Below are 22,434 nucleotides of genomic sequence, written 5' to 3'. Positions count from 1 at the left end.
AGTTTTAAGTATCCATGGTCAACCAGGGTCAAAAAATACTAGGACAGAAAAATATTTTGAGGGTGAGAAGGAGAGAGAGAAAAAGAAGAGAGAAGACCCATAACCTTTATTACAGTATATTGTTACAATTGTTGTGTTAGTAGTAGTTGTTGTTAATCTCTCACTGTGTCTAATTTATGAGTTAGACTTTATCATATCTGTGTATGGACAGACAGTCCCAACTTACAACGGTGTGACTTACATTCTTGACGAGTGGCACTCTTGAGAAACAGCAGTAAGACTCTCTCTGGTGAACCTGGGCAGCTGTCACTAGCAGCAGCTCTTGGTTGGCATTTTCTACTTAGACCATTTCAATTTATAATGGGTTTATCTGGACATAACCCTGCTGTAAGTGGAGGGAGATGTGTATAGAAAACAAGGCAGCTTTGGACCTCCCTGGTGGCGCAAGGGGTTAAGACGCAATCTATGAAGCTGTCTGCAGCCTCTGCAGCACAAGTTCGATCCCCGGCCAGGGAGCAACCACATAGCGCAGCAGACCTCTCCTGACTCTCCCGCTGCTCCCCTCAGCAGTATATTTCAGTCAATCTGCCTGTTCTGTTCCCCACTCTGCATCTGGTGAATCCTCCCACCCCCCACACCTCTGGCCTGTACCCCAGTTCTTGTATGCATAAATAAATAAATCTTTTTAAAAAGGAATAAAAAAAAAAAACAACAAGGCAGCTTTCCTGAAACAAAGGCTAAGAAGGATAGTAAGAGTAGGGACACCTGCTTACCATCAAGGCCAGGCTCTGTAAGCGGTGTGAAACTCAGAAACAACAAATTGATATATACAAATGGAAAAGAATTTTGTTCATGTGCACACCCTGCAACTATTGGTAAATATTGCCATGCAAACATCTATATTTTAAACAACAGTCTGCATAGGAAAATCAGGATGCTTGCTTTAACATAAAACAAGATTTCATGATATAATAAAGTATATGTTATTATAAGTTTTAAAAGAAGAAAGAGACCCATAAAGGAACTACTGTAGGTATCCAGAGAGTGCTAATGTTCTTGTTTTGGTTATCTATCCTCGCTAATACAGCTCACAGGGACTACTGGAAGCTTCTGTGATTGGAAAATAAAGCGCATAAACCAACATTCACTTAGCCTTCTGCAAATGATGAAACTAACGAACAGCTTGAAGTTTCACAATTTTAGAAGAGACAGTCATCGCCTGGAATACTGTACTGCATCTGAGTGCATGCAAAGGATGGAAATTATAATCATTTTTCAATCTTGAGAGCTAGAAGGAGACACCGGACCTGCCAATTTTGTTATGGTGCCTCTAAGCTGTCAATCACTATCCAATTACTATTGGCATTTCTATTCGGAAGGAGGAAGAGGAGAGAGAAGGAGGAATTGAAAGGAGGACAAACATCTTAGTCCTTGAAAATACACTTACATATTTGCAGTTAATATTTTCTACGCTTTGATGATTTGGCAGGTGCAATGGGGTAGACTAAAGTCCAACTTTCTTCGATATTTGTTTCAGCTTATCCTTGTTCCCAGATACAAACTCAACAGGAAGCACCATGCAAAATATGCCATGATATAAGCACTTTAAACCAATGTGCTGTTTTATATATGAAGATGTCCCTCCAAATTAATAATGATTTGCTATATATTGAGGGATTTTGCCCCAAAAGGGAGTAATAGATTTCATTTACATGATACACATTTAGTTTCTGTTGGTGACAAAGTCCAAATTTCTAGCAGGTAATTACCTAGAACATGGAGTACAGTATGAACACATGGACAAAGATTATTCTTCACAGATTAGGAGGATCCCATCTAAAGACAGAACCCTTGACCTCTAACTCACAAATACAATTCGTTCACCAAGTGAACTCATTGTTTGGAGAAAAGGAAAGCATTTCTAACTAGGAAACAAACCTGGTTACCTAGTACTTTTAATTCAATACTAAGTTATGCTTGGCACTTTTGTCCCAAGCTTTTAAATAAGTTCATTGCTTTTTTTTTTCCTCAAAAAGCTCTCATTTCCAGAATCCTGACAACCAAACATTGGTGAAACTTGATGGATCCAATATTTTTGGTACTTGGAAAAAATACTTTAATTATTATAGTGGGGAATTATTGTTGACTCTTAGAGGCAATGATGCTATTATAGCAACATTGAAAATATTCTTATTCTTAGAAGTTGCAACTGAACTACTGAGGGATCCAGTGTGATGTCTATAACTTTAAAGGCTACACATTCCCACACACACACACACACACACACACACACACACACACACACACACACACAGAGGAAATATTGCAAATGACTAACAAGGAAGAGGATGTTTGGTTATTCACTGCATTACTCTTTCAACTACTCTATATTTCAAATATTTTTCATAGTAAAACTGTAAGAAAAATAATTTCTCTTTCACAATTTAGGGCAGTTTGATGAAAACAAACACTCTAGGCAGTACCTATATTCAAAATACAACAGAACAAAAGAGAGATGAGAGTTCCTTTTCTAAGTCAGATTTCAACAGAAAATAAATGTACTTGAGTTTACTTCATACATTCATTTATTCAACAAATATTTATTGAATATTTACTTTGTGCTACAAAAGGTGATAATCAGAAAATCCTTCAAGAATCTGTAATTCATTAGCGAAAAAAAGTAAATATTGTCAATTATGCCTCCAACATTCTTCCATTCTCTTCAACAACTCTTAATCATCATTGAATGCAGCTATAACTTCTGTTCAAAATCTTTATCATCCCTCCTATGGATCCCTGCAATTGTTTCAGACTTGATTATGCAATTCCCCAGCTCAAACTCTCCTGCCTCTACTGGCTTCAGATTTCCACAATTAGTTAGGTTTCTGTTATCTCCCCAGGCTTATCTGTCACCACATCACATCTTAAAATTTACCCCCAATCTACAGTAGATAGCTTTCTACTGTCTATACTGCCATGTTTTTTTTTTTTTTATCACAATCAAGGCGTATCTACCATAGTCTCTCTAGTTGAATCATATACTCCACACCCACTCCTCTATCTTTGACTGTCTACCTCTTATGAGACCTTTGAACCTCACACTATTTGTCAGAGCCTGCTTGGTGGCCTAGGGGTTCAGTCTCACCGCTATCACTGCTATGGCCTAGATTCAATCCCAGCCAGGGAGATAACATGGTGGGGCAGACCTCTCCTGCCTCGCCCACTGCTTCGCTCAGCAGTGTATTTCAGTAGATTGGCCTGTTCCGCTCCCAACTCTGCCTCTGGTGAATCTCTTTACTCCCCATATCTCTGGTCTACACCCTAATTCTTCTATGCAAAAAACCCCAAACAAACAAAAAAGAAAAAACCTCATGCTCACTTTTGGCAGAAAGCTTTCCTTGTCATCCTAAGTCATCGCCTTGACAATATCATCATCTACTCTCCCTATCATTCCACATAACATGCCATATTGTAATTGCTAGTTTAGTAGCCAAGTCAGTTCTTAAAAATTCAGTCAGCTTCTCACTATGAACTCTGGTATCACTGATAAGGATAATAATATTCTTTGTACATGGGTAACCTGAAATCAATGGTTATTATCACACATTGCCACAGGGAAAATACATAGTTAAGAATTCCCAAATGAGATGAGATAGCAATATATGGCTGCTTTTTGCTTGGAATTATAATACCCTTAGGAACAGATAGGAAGTAAAAACACAACCCGATTATACCTACCTGGTATGATACCATCTGTCTTTAAAAGGTGTGCATATGTGTGTGTGCACGTGCACACACGATTAAAATGAAATGGACTAATACAAACTTCATAATCTGACAGGATGCTTATTGATCCTCCCAATTCTTTGTCGATCTATTCACTAGAAAGCCTGTCCTGGGGCCTCTGGTAATAAAAATTATTGTAACTAGAGGATACTTCATGCTTTACTGTGTATCATGTTACTGAGTGTTCCTTCCTAGGCTTCTCTCCTCTTTTCTTTTTTTCTCTTTCCCTTCTGTCATGGATTATTAATTATGGCAGGCATGATTTATTAGCCTTCTTGCACAGTATTTATTTCTTCAGTGTATCACTGAAATTAGCTAATTGTCAGAGCCATAACCCTGCCATAATCCCTGTCACAGTTTCCCATTTAAACATTTGATGTTCTACCAGCCTACATTTGTCCCTTAATACCTTTTAAAGACCAAACAAATGCAGTGCTGTCAACTATGCTCTATTTATAGTCGTGCAATGATATCTGAAGCTTGAAATTCAGCTTAAAGGTAGTTCAAGGATAACATACATCGTCATTTATGTGTCTTTAAATATTCCCTTTATAGCATTAAAAACTAGTTCACATAATATGCCAGTAACTTAGCTGAAATTCACTTTCACTTGAGAAATGAGGAGTTACCCTGATTTTATATATATATATATATATATTTTTAAAGATTTATTTATTGATGTATACAAGAGCTGGGGTACAAGCCAGAGGTGTGGGGGGTAAGAGGATTCACCAGAGACAGAGTGGGGAACAGAACAGGCAGATTGGCCAAGGTACACTGCTGAGGGGAGCAGCGGGCAAGACAGGAGAGGTCTGCTGCACCATGTAGGTTGCTCCCTGTCTGCAGGGGATCGAACTCTTGCTGAAGAAGCTGTGGAAAGCTTCATAGGTTGCATCTTAACCCCTTGCACCACCAGGGAGGCCCCCTGATTTATATTTTTATTATTCATTTACAGTGTATCACAAAAGCAAGTCTACCTGCAGTCTTTCCTCTTCCATTCTGATCCTTCCAAATATTTATGGTAAATTATATTCATAATAATGAATTTTAAGAAACTATAAGATCCCAAATATTACATTATAGTCATTGTAATTTTAGTTCTTTACTCTCTTTTGAAATGTCATACATGTTTGAGGTGTCCTGGGTGAGTGTATAATTTAAGTTGTTAATTGTCATAGCTAAGAAAGGTATTTCCCTTCAGTTATCACCAGAGAGAATCCGATATTGAATTTTCCACCAACTGCCTTTAGTTGTATAGTCACTGCAATAAATGTGCATGTTGTTTACAGTTAGCTTTAAACAAGACTCCCCACCTGCTTCTATACTCTGGTCATCAACACCAGGCTCTGCCTACTTCCTTTGCAGAAACTGATGTACAAAGTAGTCACAATTCTACACAAACTACATAAAACTTAGTCTTGAATGTGTGGGTTTCATGATTGGTGCTTGCTTTGCTAGGCCTCCCATAAACCTATTCTTTAATCCAATTCCTATTAGGATTGTATAAAAATTAGCAACTCTACCTGACGAATCCAGGAGCGGAACATGCAATGTGAGTCAGTTTAGATTTTAGATTGTTTTGAAGTAAGCTTTAAATTTCTGAAGCTGTTGATGACAACTGCAAGAAAGGAAGAGAGGCCAAAATGCTTTGTTTGACTTTTTTTTTACTGAGTGAACCTATGTCTTTTTTAGTATCAGAAATATTATTGTAAACAGAAACTTTGAAAAATAAAAAAAACAAGGGTAAAACTATAAAATCACTGTACTTTTTCTAGATTACCAGAAATAATTTCTATTAACATTTTGAATTGTCTTTTCAATCTCCTGTTACACATTCCCATAGCATCAGACATTTTTATTCTTGTAGTAGTCTTCACACTTATATTAGCTTCACATTTTTTCATCCATAAATCTTAATCTTCTAGAAGCAGGACTTTCTCTGCTTTATGCACTATTATATCCAGAACGCCTAGTATAGTGTCTAGATAATGGCACACATTCAACAAATACTGGCTATTGGAAAAATGGGTGATTTTTAAGTATGTATAAATTAGCTTCCAAAAAGTAGTAGTATACAGAGTATGGGGCATGTATTTTCAAATAAAAATTCATTTTATATTATAATTTAAAGTATCTCAGGTGATACAATGATTGGTACTACATTCTAGTTGTAGCTTAATATATATTGATAAATCTTCAATAAAATACTTTCCAAGCTAGTACAGATTCCAAACCAAATCGCACACATAGATTATCTAGCAGAAATACTTCTAAATATTGATGTTGTAGTTGCTTTATTTATAGTATCACAGCTTCTTAAAATATGACTATTTCTCAATAGGAAAGCAGTTGAATTGCAATGCTTTCATGAGAATAACTAATGTTTTAACAAAAAAAAAAAAATGTGCAGGGGCCTCCCTGGTGGCACAGGAGGTTGAGCACCCTGCTGTGAAGCTGTCCATTGCCTCTGCAGCACGGGTTTGATCCCGGCCAGCCAGAGAGATACCCACATGGCTTGGCAGACCTCTCCTGTCTCGCCCACTGCACCCCTCGGCAGTGTATTTCAGTCAGTCTGCCTGTTCTGTTCACCGCTCTGTCTCTGGTGAATCCTCTCACCCTCCCGCACATCTGTATGCATCTACCCCGGTTCTTGTATGAATAAATAAAAATAAATCTTAAAAGAAAAAAAAGTGGGGGCGGCCTAAACCAGAACATATCACAGCTTATCTAGAGGAGTGGGGTATTCTAAAAAAATATTAAAACTCACAAATGCATCATTTTATCAGTAACAGATACTTTTTCTTATGTATTATCTTATCATTGAGGTAATATTGGCATGCAACACTGATATGATTTAGGGGTGTAGGTTCAAACCTCTTCAGGTATCTGTTACCACACCACATCCACCAGCAAGGAACCCATAGTCCTCCACCATAGTGCACTGGGCCCCCTCCAAACTCTGCTCCTCACCCCCACCCTCCCTTTCTGGTAGCCTTGATGCAGCAGTCAAATTCCTAGGACTACTTTTGGGCTAGTTTTGACTGTTCCTTTGTTTTGTTTCTTTATATTCCACATGCATGAAATCACCCACTATTTGTCTTTCTCCTTCTGAATTAGCATTTCTGACATATCACCCCTCCAGTAGTGTCCATGTTGGGTGACAAGTGCTTTAGTGTGAAAAAACATTATAGATCGCTCATGCAATACCTAGTAATGCCATATTTTTTCAGAATATTTTAAACAAGAGTAAAATTAAAATATTTAAAAAGAAATATTTAAAGCGATGCCTTGTATTCACTCTACAATTCCCCATGAGTGCCCAAACCTTGTTATTTACCATATATAATTATTATTTCTTCTCAACCCTCTTTGCCATTGATATATTTCATTGTTTAATTTTAATATATACAAGGCATGTACTAGGCACATTTCAATTGCTGTCACTTTCTATAGTTTCAATGCTTTGTATTGGTTTTCCTCTTCCATGTCTGACCAAGATTTCCTGTCCTTTTAATGTACTATGCTTCCTTTCTTTGCTCTGTAAATATTCATGATCTTTCATTTTCTCATGCTATGAGCTCTCCTCAGGCATGTCACATACTTTCATGTTTCCGTTTACAGCATCCCCATAACCAGGTTTCCAACATCCAGGTCAAGCCTCCTTTTACATTCCTTTTTTTTTTTTTTTTTAAGATTTATTTATTTATACAAGAACTGGGGTACAGGTCAGAGGTGCAGGAGGGTGAGAGGATTCACCAGAGACAGAGTGGGGAGCAGAACAGGCAGATGGACCAAAAATACTGCTGAGGGGAGCAGTGGGAGAGACAGGAGAGGTCTGCCGCGCCATGTGGGTATCTCCCTGGCAGGACGGGAATTGAACCCGTGCTGCAGAGGCTGCAGATAGCTTCACAGCGCTGCACTCAACCTGCTGCACCACTGGGGAAGCCCCTCCTTTTATACTCTGAAGTGTTGAGCACTTGCCTCACACATCTTCCATAACCTATATCCTCTCACCCAGCCACTCTCCCCATAGTCATTCTTCAGGATGTATAATCAAATGAAAATAGTCCACCAACAGAATGACTAAATCAAGTATTCCATGCTCTGATCAAAGCTTCCTCTTTTTCCAATTTTTTCTTGAACTGTTTTCTTAGCACCATTTTTCTAAGCTTTGTTAGATCTCTAGTCCACTGACCTGTTTTCTTCCTCCTGACAACCAAGCATTTGACTAAACTTCCTTTCTTATATAGCTTATTACTATGGTGCAACACTTTGATATTCTTTTGCAAATATTGTAAACTCCTTGGCTAACTGTTCTTCTGTCCTATCTCGTCACCAAGTCTACTCCATATTCTGCTGGAGAAATCCTATGATGGTATATATTCATGACTACTAACTTTAAATCCTCACGGGTCTTAAAAGGATACTTATGTTACTTAGAAAACTCTCCAATTCTTCACCATGATGATTCCTAAATGCCTACCATCATTCCCAAAACTGTGGTTAATTATATTTATGCTAAGTGCCTTGATGAAAACTGGGTGTTATGAGAACTTATAATAGGTGGACAGAACTGACATATGTTTAAAGTGAGACTTTAGTAATAAAAGTAGGTGGAGTTGTTCAGGCAAGAGTGTATATGTGTAGAGGAGGTTTCAGTAAGAGTATGGAGAATGCATGTCATGTCCAAGTAGATGAGAAATGATTGATGTATCAATACAAAGAAACATATATAATATAAGATTGAGGGAAAATAAAGCCTTGTTAACCATGCTAATTGGCCATTTTCCATTTAGCCATTGGCCATACTAAATGACCAATCATGGTAATTGGCCATTTTTCTAACAGAGGGACATTTTAAGCAAGCAGCTATATGATTAGATTTATTTATTTATTTTGAACAAAATACTTAATTCTGGCATTAAAAAAAGATTATTCAACTTTGCAGAGATGGAGCACTGGTGTTCCTAATGATGAGGAGCAGGCAGTTGGACTAGAGAGGGAGATCATGGTGGCTGCATGGAAGAGACTGGATCCATATAATCTTTGAACCCCACAGTCAGCTTCAGGCACCAAGAAAGACACTAATTTAGTCCCTTCTATCTCCAATAAATGAAAAGTGGGCTGCACCTATGAAGAGGACAATAGTTCCATAGCAGGGTACTGACTGCACACAGGCGAGGCCCAGCAATGCCCTCCCTAGTTGTGAAACCCATTCCAACTGGTCCTCACCAACTGGCCCATTGAACCTATGGACTAACTTACTCAAAATGTGCTGAAAAGGGTCTCTTCTTTCCAAGAAAGAGTAGCCATTGCATCAGCACCTTTTCCCATTAAAAACAAAAAGAAAAAGATTGTTTAAAATTGATGGGGTGGGGGGAGGTAAACGTAGGTGGAGCTGAAGCCTGATGGGGTTGTACTGAGGAGAGAGTGTGAAAGAGGGAATGGATTTGTAAAACCATCTGCCTCTTTCTAATTTAGTTAGAAGATAGTTACTGTAGAAAGATGTGAAGTCTTAGGGAGATCTGCTTTCATTTGGAACTCATTTGCATATGGAGTATGGATACTGGAGAGGAGACAAGGGTGATGGTAAGAGAAATGAAGTATTTCCAAAGATTTGGGGGAAACCTAAGGCATTGACTTCCCTCAGGAGGCTTACATAATAACTAGGTATACGTACCCTTGAAGAGATTCCCCTTTACTCCAGAAAGGAATTATGTCACAATATGGCATATATAATTGCTTATTCAGTTAGATGTGAGGGAAGGTTGGGTGGAGAGAGCTGGGGAGGATGTGGCTTATGTGTGCCTTGGAAAATGGTTGTAGAATAAAGATGTGTTGAACTAGAGTAGTGGATGGTTAGATGCAAAGACATTGCAAAAGAAGAGTCTGTTTTAGACAATTATAAACCAGAGACATCCTGCAGGGGGGAGAAGGGAGAGGGATCAGGGGGAGGGAGGGTGGAACACAGGGGCCTGAGGTGATGGTGCACGGGTGCCTTGGGGAAGGAAACTCTATGGGGATTCAACCTGAGGGGGTGGGGGGAAGCAAATATTGTTTAAAAATAAAAAAATAAAAAATATATTAAAAAAATTCCAGAAATTAAAAAAAAAAGAAGAGTCTGTTTTACATGGTGATTAGGCCAATACAGAGAATGAGGGCTGAGGGACATGCCAAGGTTTTACACCAAGGCATGTGTGAGGTGTTCATACTGATTTTGGAAATAAAAGTGCTGGTGCTCTACTTCAGGCCCAGAGATGATTTTCCTTCCTGCTAATGAGGCAGAAACAAAGACCAGGAGATACAGGACAAGGCATGAAATGGAGAAATTCACCAATATCCAGAAGCTGCCATTTTGTGGTTCATTTTTTCTTAGTTTCCCACAGTGGCAAATCTATAGACAGGAAAGTCCAAAGTTATTAACCAATTCTGTTATCAGTGACATAAAGAAAACAGGAACAATGCCCCACACATTGATGACTGTTGTTGTTCTGTAGCAGGAGAAAGAATCAGAGTAAACTATACAGCTTGACTGTAAAAATGAAAAGTTTTTTTTTAAAGATTTATTTATTTATTTATTTGTTTGTTTGCTTGTTTATTTATACAAGCACTGGGTACAGTCAGAAGCGTGGCAGGGTGAGAGAATTCACCAGAGCCAGAGCGGGGAGCAGAACAGGCAGAAGGACCAAAGTACACTGCTGAGGGGAGCAGCGGGCGGCAGGAGAGGTCTGCGCGCCATGTGGGACCCTCCTCCTGTGGCCAGGAGCAGCCGGGGATTGAACTGGCGCTGCAGAGGCTGCGGGCAGCTTCGCAACCCAGCGCTCAACCGCTGTGCCACCGGGGAGGCCCTGAAAGTATTTTTTTTTAAAGATTTATTTATTTATGCATACAAGAACTGGAGTACAGGCCAGGGGTGCAGGGGGTGAGAAGATTCACCAGGGACAGAGCGGGGAGCAGAAAAGGCAGATGTACTGAAATACACTGCTGAGGGGAGCAGCAGGCAAGACAGGAGAGGTCTGCTGCGCCATGTGGGTTGCTCCCTGGCCAGCTAGGGATTGAACCCGTGCTGCAGAGGTTGCAGACAGCTTCAAAGTGCTGTGCTCAATCCCTTGCGCCACCAGGGAGGCTCCCCCCAAATGAAAGTATTTCCATGGTATAAATTCCATTTCTAGAAATGTATACCAAGGAATAAGTTGCAAAAAAATTTAAGTATGAGGCTGTTCATGGCAGAATTGTTTAGGAGTAAAATATTTGAAAATGACCTACATGTTCAATTAAGTTAAATTATTAAAGTGACAAATGTCTGTATAAGGCAATTACCATGGAGATATTTTAAAAATATCCAGAGATATTGATCTATATATATCAACATAGGAAGATGTTTACAGCACAGGCAAAAGCTAACAAGTTACCAAATAGGCATGGTACATATGAATGCATTTTTGAAAAAAACCACTTACACTCAATGAAAGTCTAAAAAGAAATGCAGAGACAAAAAAAAACCCCATATTTTGAAAAGATATGTAATCAGAGTTACATATGAGTGTGAAATTGTGCTTGCTGTCTCGTTTATTTTTTTCTTATTTATATTCACTTGTATTTTTTAATTATTTGGTTATTGATATGGATTGTTCTTATAGGGAAACCATTTTTAATCTTAAAGATGCAAATCTAAATAATTTGGGCTAATATATACAAGTGTTGCCACCCATCTGCGTGTTAAATGGGCTATTCACGATAAAAAAAAGGAAGATAAACGTTGAAAATTTGGAATAACATGAGTAAATGAAAAACTGTTTCAGATTTAGGACACCACACTTTCTCCTTAATGCAATACTATGTTAAAAGGTCCTCTAGAGACATGAAAGTGTTAATGCACAGCTCCAAGTACCCTTCAAAAAGGAAGATATAGCAACTAAAAATGGCCCTTCAAAACTGGAAAGATGCTCATGTAAGATCCAATTAGTGGCAACCTCCTTCAGAGTTGAGACTAGGCACCCATTTCCATTAGAGTGGTTTTTGGTTCAGATCAGAGATCATTCTTTTTGGAACAGAGGTCACTCCATGATGGATCCAGCTCAGTTTAGGACACTTAGGAACTTAATACGTAAAGTTTTCATGAAACTGTCGTAAGCATGGCAGATTCACTGAATTCAATAAATTAATGAAAGAATAGCAGAGTGTAAGCATCAGAAATTTTGAGAAGCTGATTATGACAAAATAATATCATAAAAATAGTAAAATAGTTGCTAAAAGCTAATGTAAATGCATAGATCTCTGAGTCTACTAAAAGTGACACCTTTGAATGATGTCAGAAAAATGTCTCAGTCAGCTCAGCGTGCTACAACAAATTCTGCAGAATTGTGTATCTTAAACAATAAACATTTATTGCTCACAGTTCTGGAGGACAGAAGTCCAAGGTCAGGGTGCCGGTAAGCTTAGTCTCTTGGTAGGCACTCTCTTTCCTGGTTATATCCTCACATGGCCTAATCATTAATCACATCTGGAGGGTTCTACCCTCATAACCTCATGTTAATTCCCCAAAATGCTCCTCCAAACATCAATGCAATGGGAATCAGGACTACAACTTATGAGATCTGGGGGGACACAAATATTCAGTACATAATGAATACAACATAACATACTAAGGCAGAATGATTACTCAATAACATCATCACTGGTAACAAATTAATTGATGTCATTGATTTTATAAAGGGGAAAAAAATGGACCCATTAAGAATGCTAGCATGAATGCCTAGGAAAAAGGAGATGCCAGGGAGAAAACGTGGCTCTCGCTATTCCATATGTCCACTGAGGGGATGCTCTCTCTGACTGCTCTAACCAGTCCCTGTGGCCGGTGACCCTCCTGTAGAGGCTAATATATCAGGTTATTTCTGGGTGATGTCATTAGGCACTTAAACACTACCATCTCCCTCCCCACAACCACCACCCTGTCTCTCATTCCGTATTCACTCAATAGCTTCTGATGGCAATGTGCTTTCCCACACAGATTTCCTATAGGGAAGGAATGTGCTGCTCTTGCAGACTTGAAAAGTCCGTGGGAGAGCTCTATTTCCCCTCTCAGCTAGCTGTGATTCTCATTTATACAAACCATCTCAAAAGGGCTTCCCTGGTGGCACAAGGTGTTAAAACGCAACCTATTAAACTATCTGCAGGCACTGCAGCACGAGTTTGATCCCTAGTCAGGGAGATACCCACATGGGGCAGCAGACCTCTCCTGACTCACCAGCTGTTCTCTTCAGCAGTATATTTCTGTTAGTCTGCCTGTTCTGTTCCCCACTCTGTGGCTGGTGAATCCTCTCATGCCCCGCATCTCTGGCCTGTACCTCAGTTCTTGTATGCATGAATAAATAAATCTTTAAAAAAAATCTCAAAAGAGCTCATCTGCTATATGTTGATATTTAGGGGCTAAACACAATCTAGAAATGTTGATTAAACAGAGTGAGATCTCCTAACTATCTTACTCATCAGAGAATTTGGCCCCTTGCTTGCACACACTCCGTTTATTTCAAACTCTGTCATGCTTGTGGAACTTTCAGTAACTATGTGGATGTTATATTTGACAGTCTGGCCTCTGGGTTCTCTGACATGCCCATATTTCATTAGCTTTTCTTCTCTACCACCCCAGCTACTAGTTCCCATGACCTAGATCTTGTCATCCCCTGAAACTGCTTTTCATTTCAAAACATTAACTTTGATTTCTTGTTCTCTAACTCTGATATCTTGTTCTCTACTTTGCTAACTCACTACCTGCAAGTCAACTGCTTCTTAAGTTTCCTTAAGGAATCAGAGCAATTCAAAGACTTTTGTAGTTGTTTTTGTAAAGGTTTTCAATCATTCATCTTTCTTTCTTATGGTAATAAGATGAATACAACAGAAAACATACCATCTTAACCATTTTTAACTGTACAAATCTGTGTTGTGATGTGCATTCCCCTTGTTGCTCAACCATTCATCTACAGAACTCTTCCTTTTGTAAAACTGAAATTCTATACCCATTAAGTAAGAGCTCCGTGTCCAACCCACTCACGTCCCCAATTCCAGCCCCTGGCAACCACCATTCTACTTGTGTCTCTATGAATCTGACTGTTCTAGGTCCTTCATACATGAGGAATCATACATGTGATTGGTTTATTTCACTTAGTATATTGTCCTCAAATTTCATTCATGTTGTAGAATGTTTACAAATTTCCTTCCTTTTTTGAGGTGGAATAACTTACTTTTGAGGCTCTGTAACTTATTTATGAACTAAACCATCATTAAAACAATTCTTTAAATATTTGCCATTTATCATCTACCTCTGCTTTGTCTGAGAATGGTAGTGATTATTCATATCCAGATTGTGATGGTGATTTTTGCTTAAGCTATTTTATACTTGCAAAATGCAATTTTTCAAGTTAGATGTGCTATCAAGGATTACTCTGTTAATGCTGGCTAGCTGGCATGTGTCTGTTGAACATGTAAAGAAAGGTGTGTAAGGCGTTTTCTTAAGAAAGCTCAGATTAATAATATGGACTTCAAATACAATTTTTCAAAGGGTTTCTAATATATGGCATAGCTCACTCTCCTCTAGTTTGGGCACCTGGGAGAATTTTACCTCCCTCTTCTTTTGCAGCTATGAGACTAGTTTTTGAATGAGTTGCAGAATAGACTGTTTTTGTTCAGGCTGGAGCAATATGAGTGTGCTTCTGGGCCAAAGCTATCTCTTCCTTTGCTTCAATCAACTAAGGAGGCCACTAGTTCCAGATGGTACAGCTATAGGCTAGAGCAACCACTAACAATGATCACTGATTAGCCATATGGAAGGCAGGTACTCTGGAAAGTTGCCTTGGGCCTCAATAGACAATTTTGTAAGCAACAAATAAACCACTGAGATTGGTGGGATTCTTTGTTCTTGTAACATAACCTAGTCTGTCCTGATTAACACAATAGTAGACTATTTAAGCAAATTGTAGGTCAGTAGACATTCATTAATCATGCAGCTATTAAAAGAGAATGAGGTTGATATGGGCCTCCCCGGTGGCGCAGCGGTTGAGCGCTGGGTTGCGAAGCTGCCCGCAGCCTCTGCAGCGCCAGTTCGATCCCCGGCTGCTCCCCGGCCACCAGAGGAGGGTCCCACATGGCGCGCAGACCTCTCCTGCCGCCCGCTGCTCCCCTCAGCAGTGTACTTCGGTCCTTCTGCCTGCTCTGCTCCCTGCTCTGGCTCTGGTGAATTCTCTCGCCCTCCCGCGCTTCTGACTGTACCCAGTGCTTGTATAAATAAATAAATAAATAAATAAATAAAAAAAAAAAAAAAAAAAAAAAAAAGAGAATGAGGTTGATATGTGTTAATATAGAAAGATTCTTCATATATTTTAACTGTAAAAAAGCTAGACACAGAATAAAGTATATAGTATGGTAACACTTGTATAAAATACAAGTAAACATAGGCACTGAATGTGTCAAGATACATCAAAAATCATGGTAAAAATGGTTAGGAGGTCAGAAAGAATAGAATAAATTTGAGAAAACATGCAGAAATCAGATGGACAAGATTTGACAGCTGGGAAGTATTAGGAGTATGGGGAAGGGCAGAATCAAACAAACCCATCTAGAAGTTCTGTGAAGGCAAGAATTTTTGTCTCCTTACATCATCGATGGCGGGGATTTGTCCTTTGCAATTTGCACTATTTTTAGGAGTAGGTAATATCTTTTATTTTGTATATAATAAAATTTCTACATGATTCCTTTATTTTGTTTTCTTGCTACTTCTACTGCAGGTAATTGTTTAATAAGAATATATTTTTAAAAAAGATAAAATTGGACCACAAAACTATGGAATGAAACACAACACTTTCAAGTTTATCAAATATTCAATGACTAGGACTTCAAGGTCTTTGTAACTTAATGACTACCTAGAAAAATGTAAAACTTATTTTAGAAGTCACTTTATAGGAAATAATTTTGGATTTAGGGTATAATAGCATTTATGTAAAGATTTTCCTGTGTTTTGTTTGTTTTATTTAGAATTTTCCGAACAATAGCATTCATTTGTTTCAATTTACTAAGGCTTGGTTCCAGTCTCTTCTCTTTGTGTGTGTGTGTGTGTGTGTGTGTGTGTTTAATTTTGCATACACTACAAATAGCACTGCCCACAATAAATATCGCCATTCTTTTTCTTGAGAGTTTTGAGGATGTTTTAACCATGCAAACCATGCAAATTCTATCATGTGTCATAGAACAATTTCTAATCTCTTAAACATGTAAGAGGAAGACAAATTGCTTTGTGTGGCGGCATCCCTTTAAAGGTAAACAACCCAGTTCTCTCTCCAAACAAAGGTGTTGAGAGAACCCTCATGTAACTTGATGAGGCAGAGGGAATCACCTTTCTTCTTTACAGGCAAAGGTAGCCCAGTGACCCAGAAAGAGATAAGGGAGTCATTCCGCCAGTTAGCAGAGCTTTCCCTCCTGCTAACTACACTATGGCCATAGGCGAGGGGACAAGCTTACCTTATCAATTCTTTTTTTTTTTTTTAGATTTATTTATTTATTTATACAAGCACTGGGTACAGTCAGAAGCGCGGGAGGGTGAGAGAATTCACCAGAGCCAGAGCGGGGAACAGAACAGGAAGACTTGACGAAGTACACTGCTGAGGGGAGCAGCGGGCGGCAGGAGAGGTCTGCGTGCCATGTGGGACCCTCGCTGGTGGCTGGGGATCGAACCTGCACTTCAGAGGCTGCGGGCAGCTTCACAGCCCAGCGCTCAACCGCTGCGCCACCAGGGGAGGCCCATTACCTTATCAATTCTATGGACGACTTATTTTAATAGTTGCTGGAGCCTGGGCTGAAATCATGAGCTTTTACCAGCTAAACTATTAGCTGTAACTCAGTATTTCCACCCTGGCTCAGAAGATTTCTAACTGGTGCCTGGTCGTACCTGGCCTCCACACTTTCTGGGCTGTACATATAGCGCACAGCTGGTATCTTGACATCTGTGTGGGCTGAGAAAAGCTTTTCTCCTAACCCTTCCACATTCAGATTTATTCCTGCCCTCCCCCCAACTTTTTTTAGCAGCTGATCTCACGCTTAACTTTTCTCTTGAGGATTTCTCTACATGAGGATTTCTCCTCACCGTCTTGACTATGTTGCCTCTGTCTGTTTAGGGGAAGCACTTCACCTTGCCTGCTTGGCCTCCACCTTCTCTCAGGCTTCTTGCAGTGTACCCCAATCCCTTAGATGAAATATAGATAAGTAATTAGGAGATTCAAGAGACTACATACAAAAAACCCCATACTATCAGTTACCTTCAGCATCACAAGGACATCACCTTGTCACTGCATTTTGTGGCCCCCCACCGACAATCTCATTTCAATAAATTGTAAGGGGTTGCCAAAATTCTTTTTCAATATGGAATTAATTGAAACAAGGCTGTTATAAATATAAATTGCTTTCACAGAATCATAGATTTTTAGAAAAGATTTTTCTTGTTATTTTACTGATAGGTTGATGTAATTATTTTTCATAAATAAAGCAGACATTAATTAGTGCGATATTAGAAAGTAAGCTTTTATGTTGCCTTTTTCAGTGGGAAGTTTTCCAGTATCTCAGGCCCCTTATTATCTGGGCAGAATATCCCATTGTGAATCTCTTCTGCTACAGAAACCACAGCCATCAAATATTCTATTGTCATGCTCCTGGAGGCTTTCATTCAGACACATGACTAAGACTCTGTTCAACAGAAATTTCTCTTGAGAAATGTGGGGACAGCTGAACATCATTCACAGTGATTTATCCAAGGGATATTTCTGAAAAGAGGAAGGCAATTGTCCTTACCATCCACCCTTATTGAAACTCATTTCTCTAGACTTACAAGACTTTACAGAGAGCCACGCTTCAAAATGATTTGGGAGGTTTATCAAGTCATACACATAAGGAAAAATCCTACACGACACAACTTTGTGTGACTAACAGGAATCTCAGATATTCCTTGTGTTGCATCTACACACCTCTTTGCCCTCACGTCTAGTAGCCACTACTTTTGATAGTCAGATTCAGTTCCCCTAACCCTCACTGTAATCAGAGATTCCACTAGCTAATATGGTGACTTTGTACAAATTAGGAAAAGAGTCTCCTTCAAGACACTTTAATGACATCTGTCAGAAAAATTGTGATTATAAAATGTTAATTTTATTAGAACAAGACACTTCACTGCCTTAAGATGAGAAAGGTGACATCGATACAAGATTCCATAACTGCCATCCCTTTTATCAGCTTGTTTTCCAGTGGCAAGAAAAGTCCCAACAGACTAGGTGAAGATTGTTGCTTCCAGTTCAGCGGAACCACAATTATTTATCTGGTAGAAAAAACTCTTTGAAGACTAAGAATTCTAAATCACCAGAGCCCTAAGAAGGAAGGACACATGGGCCATAAGATTTGATAACAAGAGGTGCTACTCTCAATTCTACCCACTGGTCCTCACCCAAACATTACTATAGGAGGAGAAAGGTGCCAAACATTTTTCTTTGTTGAAAGCACACAGTGAATCTATTGAATCACACCGAGATTGTCAAGCTCTTGCTTCCAAAACTACATAATTGAATATTCCACAGGCATCCTGCAATTCTGTAAGACAAACTACTTTCAAGTAATGGCACACATGGACCTCTGGTCTCATGGGTATCAGTATATTGCCTTATTTCACTAAAAAGCAAACTGAATAAAGGTAAGGTTTGGAAAGAGAAGTTGTTAATGGATAAAACATTCATTCAATCCATAGAGAGTATTGCCTATGGTCAGAAAAGCAAATTCAATTCCAAATAAATGTGTATTCCAATGAAGTCCAAGACTGCCCCTCTGTGAACAAATGTAATCAGCCTGATATCAATTGCCTTTCTGGTCCCCCCAAAATTAGAGATCACATCAGAGGTGCATGTCTGGACACTACATATGTCAAATAGCACATTTAGCAGTGACAATCACCAGACCTGCCTTGGTGAGGCACAGTCCACAGTTGAGTCCTTACTGGTTTCTATGTGTTCCGGTGTCTTTGTTTATGAGCTCATCAAGCAAGCAGAAGAGTGTCTCAGGGAATTGCAAATATCTCATTTATGATGGGAAGTTCGTGCATGGAGTCCTCAAGACAGGTAGTTAGTCTCTACCAGAGCCCAATAACCAGCCAAAAGCTGTTTCTCTGAAGAACAGTTACTAATTGGCAAAAAGGATGTGCTTATGCTCCAAAACCCTGGAGGCCTCTGCTGTCATTTGTTTATTGGATTTCCATAGGGTTTCAGGAGCATTCTAATCTGCTACAGAAACTTTGAGTCCTGTTTACTAACTAGATCATGAAGACCAAGTAGCAGAGCTGCCTGCAGTGAAATCTGGGTTACCTAGGTTTCAGGTCCCAGTTAAAGCTACCAAGTGTTTGGGTCACCAGAGAAACACACCCATATTTTATGTTGCTTCCAAAATCCAATGAACCCTGTTAAGTGTTATGCCTCTGGGCTTAATGTATCAGATGCAAGGTACAGAAACGTGTCCTTCATAGTGATGAAGATAACATTACGAGCTTCAGACAGGTTGCCCTAAAGTCACTCCTACTTTGTATTCCTAGGTCTTATCAACACAAGATATGATGTATAGATTAGCACAATGTCCTGTGGATCAAACTGTGGCACAGAGTTTGAGTTTTTGTAATCATGAGACAAGGATAGTATTGCTCCTTCCAAGTGAAAATAAACTTTGGAGATTCTCTATTGAAATAGCATTTTTAGATGAATAAAGGCAAACCAAAAACTTTTTATTTGCTCTAAGAAAGAAACTTTACCTGGTTTGACTACAATGATTTGAAAAAAAATTTTGAGGCTTATGATAGCCAAGTAGATGAGCGTTTATGAAATGTTTTCTGAGTTCCAAGTGATTTCTGCATAGGTCAAACCAGCTATTTCGGCATCTTTTAAGTCTCTGAAGGTAGCATTTAATTTTCCATGTCTTTGTCACCTCTCCTGGTCTTTTCCCAAGGATACGATATAGCTTTCAGTTTACTTTCTGTTAGGGAGGGAGAGTTCTAAGAGTTTTCTTTGATAACAGAGTAGTTACATTATTTGTAGTTAAACCCATATATTTTTGATAGCTAAATAGAGTCCTATTAGTAATTATGCTAGAAAAGGAGATACGAATTGATATTTCAAGGATAAGGATCCAGTGTGGGGGCTTGGTCATTTCTTGAGATTACCTGTACCAATATTACATTTAAAAACCAGGAAAACAAATATTAAATACATGCAGAAATCCACTGGGTCTCTGTGAGCTGCATTTGGTTCATCGTTATATTTATCACTTCATCTCTTTTAATCTCCATTCTAACCAGTGAACCCCACTGATAATCTTCCTCCATCTCTCAACCCCTGGAATTAGCGATAGGTCAGATTCATGTCTGATAATCTCTGAAAAGTCTGGGTTCCCTTTCCCCAGTACAGTTAGTCAGTCTGGTAAATGATTACAGTTTATTTGTGCTACAAAGAAAATCATAGAACATTTTTATGAAGTTATTACAGGGTCCTTTCTTCAGCGCATCCCGCCTCCTCTTAATGCTCTGGGGATGTCTATGTATGGACTCAGGTCTGAGAATTAGGTCAAGAGCTGTAGCTCTCTTGTGGTAGCTCAAGCAGGCTCTCCAAGTCTAGACAGGTGTTTTAGTTGTTACATAAGTCAAACAGGTCGGCCAGGGGCTATTCTCTGGTGACTCTAATTATAGGTCTGGAGACAATCAAGGTGGGTGGAGGTCAGACCCATGGATTCAGATTTCCCTTGTTTGATGACTTCCTCAGCTAAACCTATTACAGGGTCTTCAAGCAAAGCAGTTACAACCTCATCCTTCCGAATAGCCCATTTCTATTCGTAAGCAATAATTTCTTTTAATAACAGCTCTAATTTTCATGAGAGGCTGGAGAAGTTATCAATTCTTTTGACATATTTCACCCCCACTGAAATGATTTTGAGTTTCATTTCTTGGCCGTTTTGGTCCAGCAACTTCAAGAGATACAAGGATTTCTATCTTATTTACTTGCTTTTTTAAGAAAAAAATTATTTTTTACATCATTGTTCATTTTTGTAAAATGTTTCCTTCCTCCTGTCGGAATTCCCACCACCACATCACCTGTGAACTGTCACCATAGTCCCTTGTGCTTTTCCCTATCCTGTTTAGATCCCTGCCTCTCTCTCTCCCCTGCTGCATGTCTCTGGTTTATAATTTGCCTGCTAGTTTTATCTTTATTAAACTAACAAATCCCTTATTTGTTTTCCCTATATTCCACCTATGAAACTATCCAATACTATTCTTTTTCCTTCTGACTTATTTCACTGAGCATAATCCCTTCCATCTCCACCCATGTTGCTGCAAATGGCAGGAGTTTATCTTTTTTGATTGGTGAATAGTATTCCATTGTGGTATGGATATCCCATTTAGTATTCCATGTGGTACATATACCACATCTTCTTGGTCGAGTCATCTGTTTTGGGGCATTTAGATTGTTTCTATATCTCAGCTATTGTAAACAGTGCTAGAATAAACAGAGGAGTGCAGGTTTCTTTATTTGATTGTTTTTTAAAGCACTTCTGTAGAAGTCTGTTGCCATTAACTAACTTCAAGATCCAGAAGCAACTGAAACAACTACTCCATCTTATTTTCATCAATTTCCTTATCTTGAGTTGACCATAGGATTTATTGTCCACACCAAAGAACTCTGGAGAGTGAAAGGGGATGCTCATGAAAGTTACACTGGGAAAAAAGGCATAAAATATCCAGAACAAACTGGACATATAATCTTTCTATTCATGCTCTTTTATATTGCTTTATGGCATTAGCCATGGGGTTGTCCAAAGTCTTTACTTCCATGGGTATTTCATTCTAAGCAATAATTTGATTATAATTAATGAATAGGCCGCCAAAGTAGTAGGCCTTAATAATAGTTTAATTTTATTCTCTTTAAGTCCAAATATATGAGATAATAAACTTCTTGAATTTCCATCAGGGTCTGTTCTCAGAAGTTTCCCTACACTCATTCATTGTACCAGTTTCTTATCAGTTGAGGGTCTAAGGATCAAATGGCACCTGACAGAGAATGTTGGAGTAACTGTGTTCATCCTAGCAAACTTTTTTCTTCATAGGATGGCATTTTTCTGCATTCCTAGGAGGGTAGATATATGGTCCTGAGGTTTTGCTATAACTGATACCAATATCAGATCTACCAGGGAGACTGCATAACAACTCCTTGAATTATATTTCTGACATCAAATTATTATCATGTGTTCTAATGGGCTATCACCTATTCAAAAAAAATTACACTTAGTTCCTTTCTACATTAATGAGCATATTATTTAGTCATTTGAGTGGACGTTTTAGCCAAGGCAATATATTCATTTAATGAGCAGAGTTAATTGCCTAGTTTAGAGCTTAATCTTTCTTTTATTACCCAGAATAAATGAGTGATTCCAATGTTGTCTACAGAGAGTAAACAACAATGGAATGGAAAATGTGGTAAAAGCTATCATTTTCATGCTTTGGAGGAGCAGGGGACCAGAACCAAGCCTTTGGCTCTAGAGAAGATTATTGTCTTTTTTTAAAGATTTATTTATTTATGCATACAAGAA

At 38.8% G+C, this 22,434-nt stretch overlaps 1 long non-coding RNA gene across 2 annotated transcripts in view; it reads right to left on the bottom strand.

Moving 5' to 3' along the window:
• LOC129145678 (uncharacterized) overlaps positions 1 to 22,434 on the bottom strand; it is a 39,660-nt gene that overhangs the window by 5,503 nt on the left and 11,723 nt on the right. For both annotated transcript variants that reach the window (XR_008551605.1, XR_008551604.1), the window contains exon 2: positions 5,310 to 5,404. This is a non-coding gene — a long non-coding RNA (uncharacterized LOC129145678). The remainder of the gene's footprint in view (positions 1 to 5,309; positions 5,405 to 22,434) is intronic.

Source organism: Talpa occidentalis, unplaced genomic scaffold (genome assembly GCF_014898055.3).
Source record: "Talpa occidentalis isolate TD23 unplaced genomic scaffold, MPIMG_talOcc4v2.1 talOcc4.13, whole genome shotgun sequence".
NCBI lineage: Eukaryota > Metazoa > Chordata > Mammalia > Eulipotyphla > Talpidae > Talpa > Talpa occidentalis.
The sequence above is the reverse complement of the archived record's forward strand: the minus strand, read 5'-3'. Positions and strand labels throughout refer to the sequence as shown.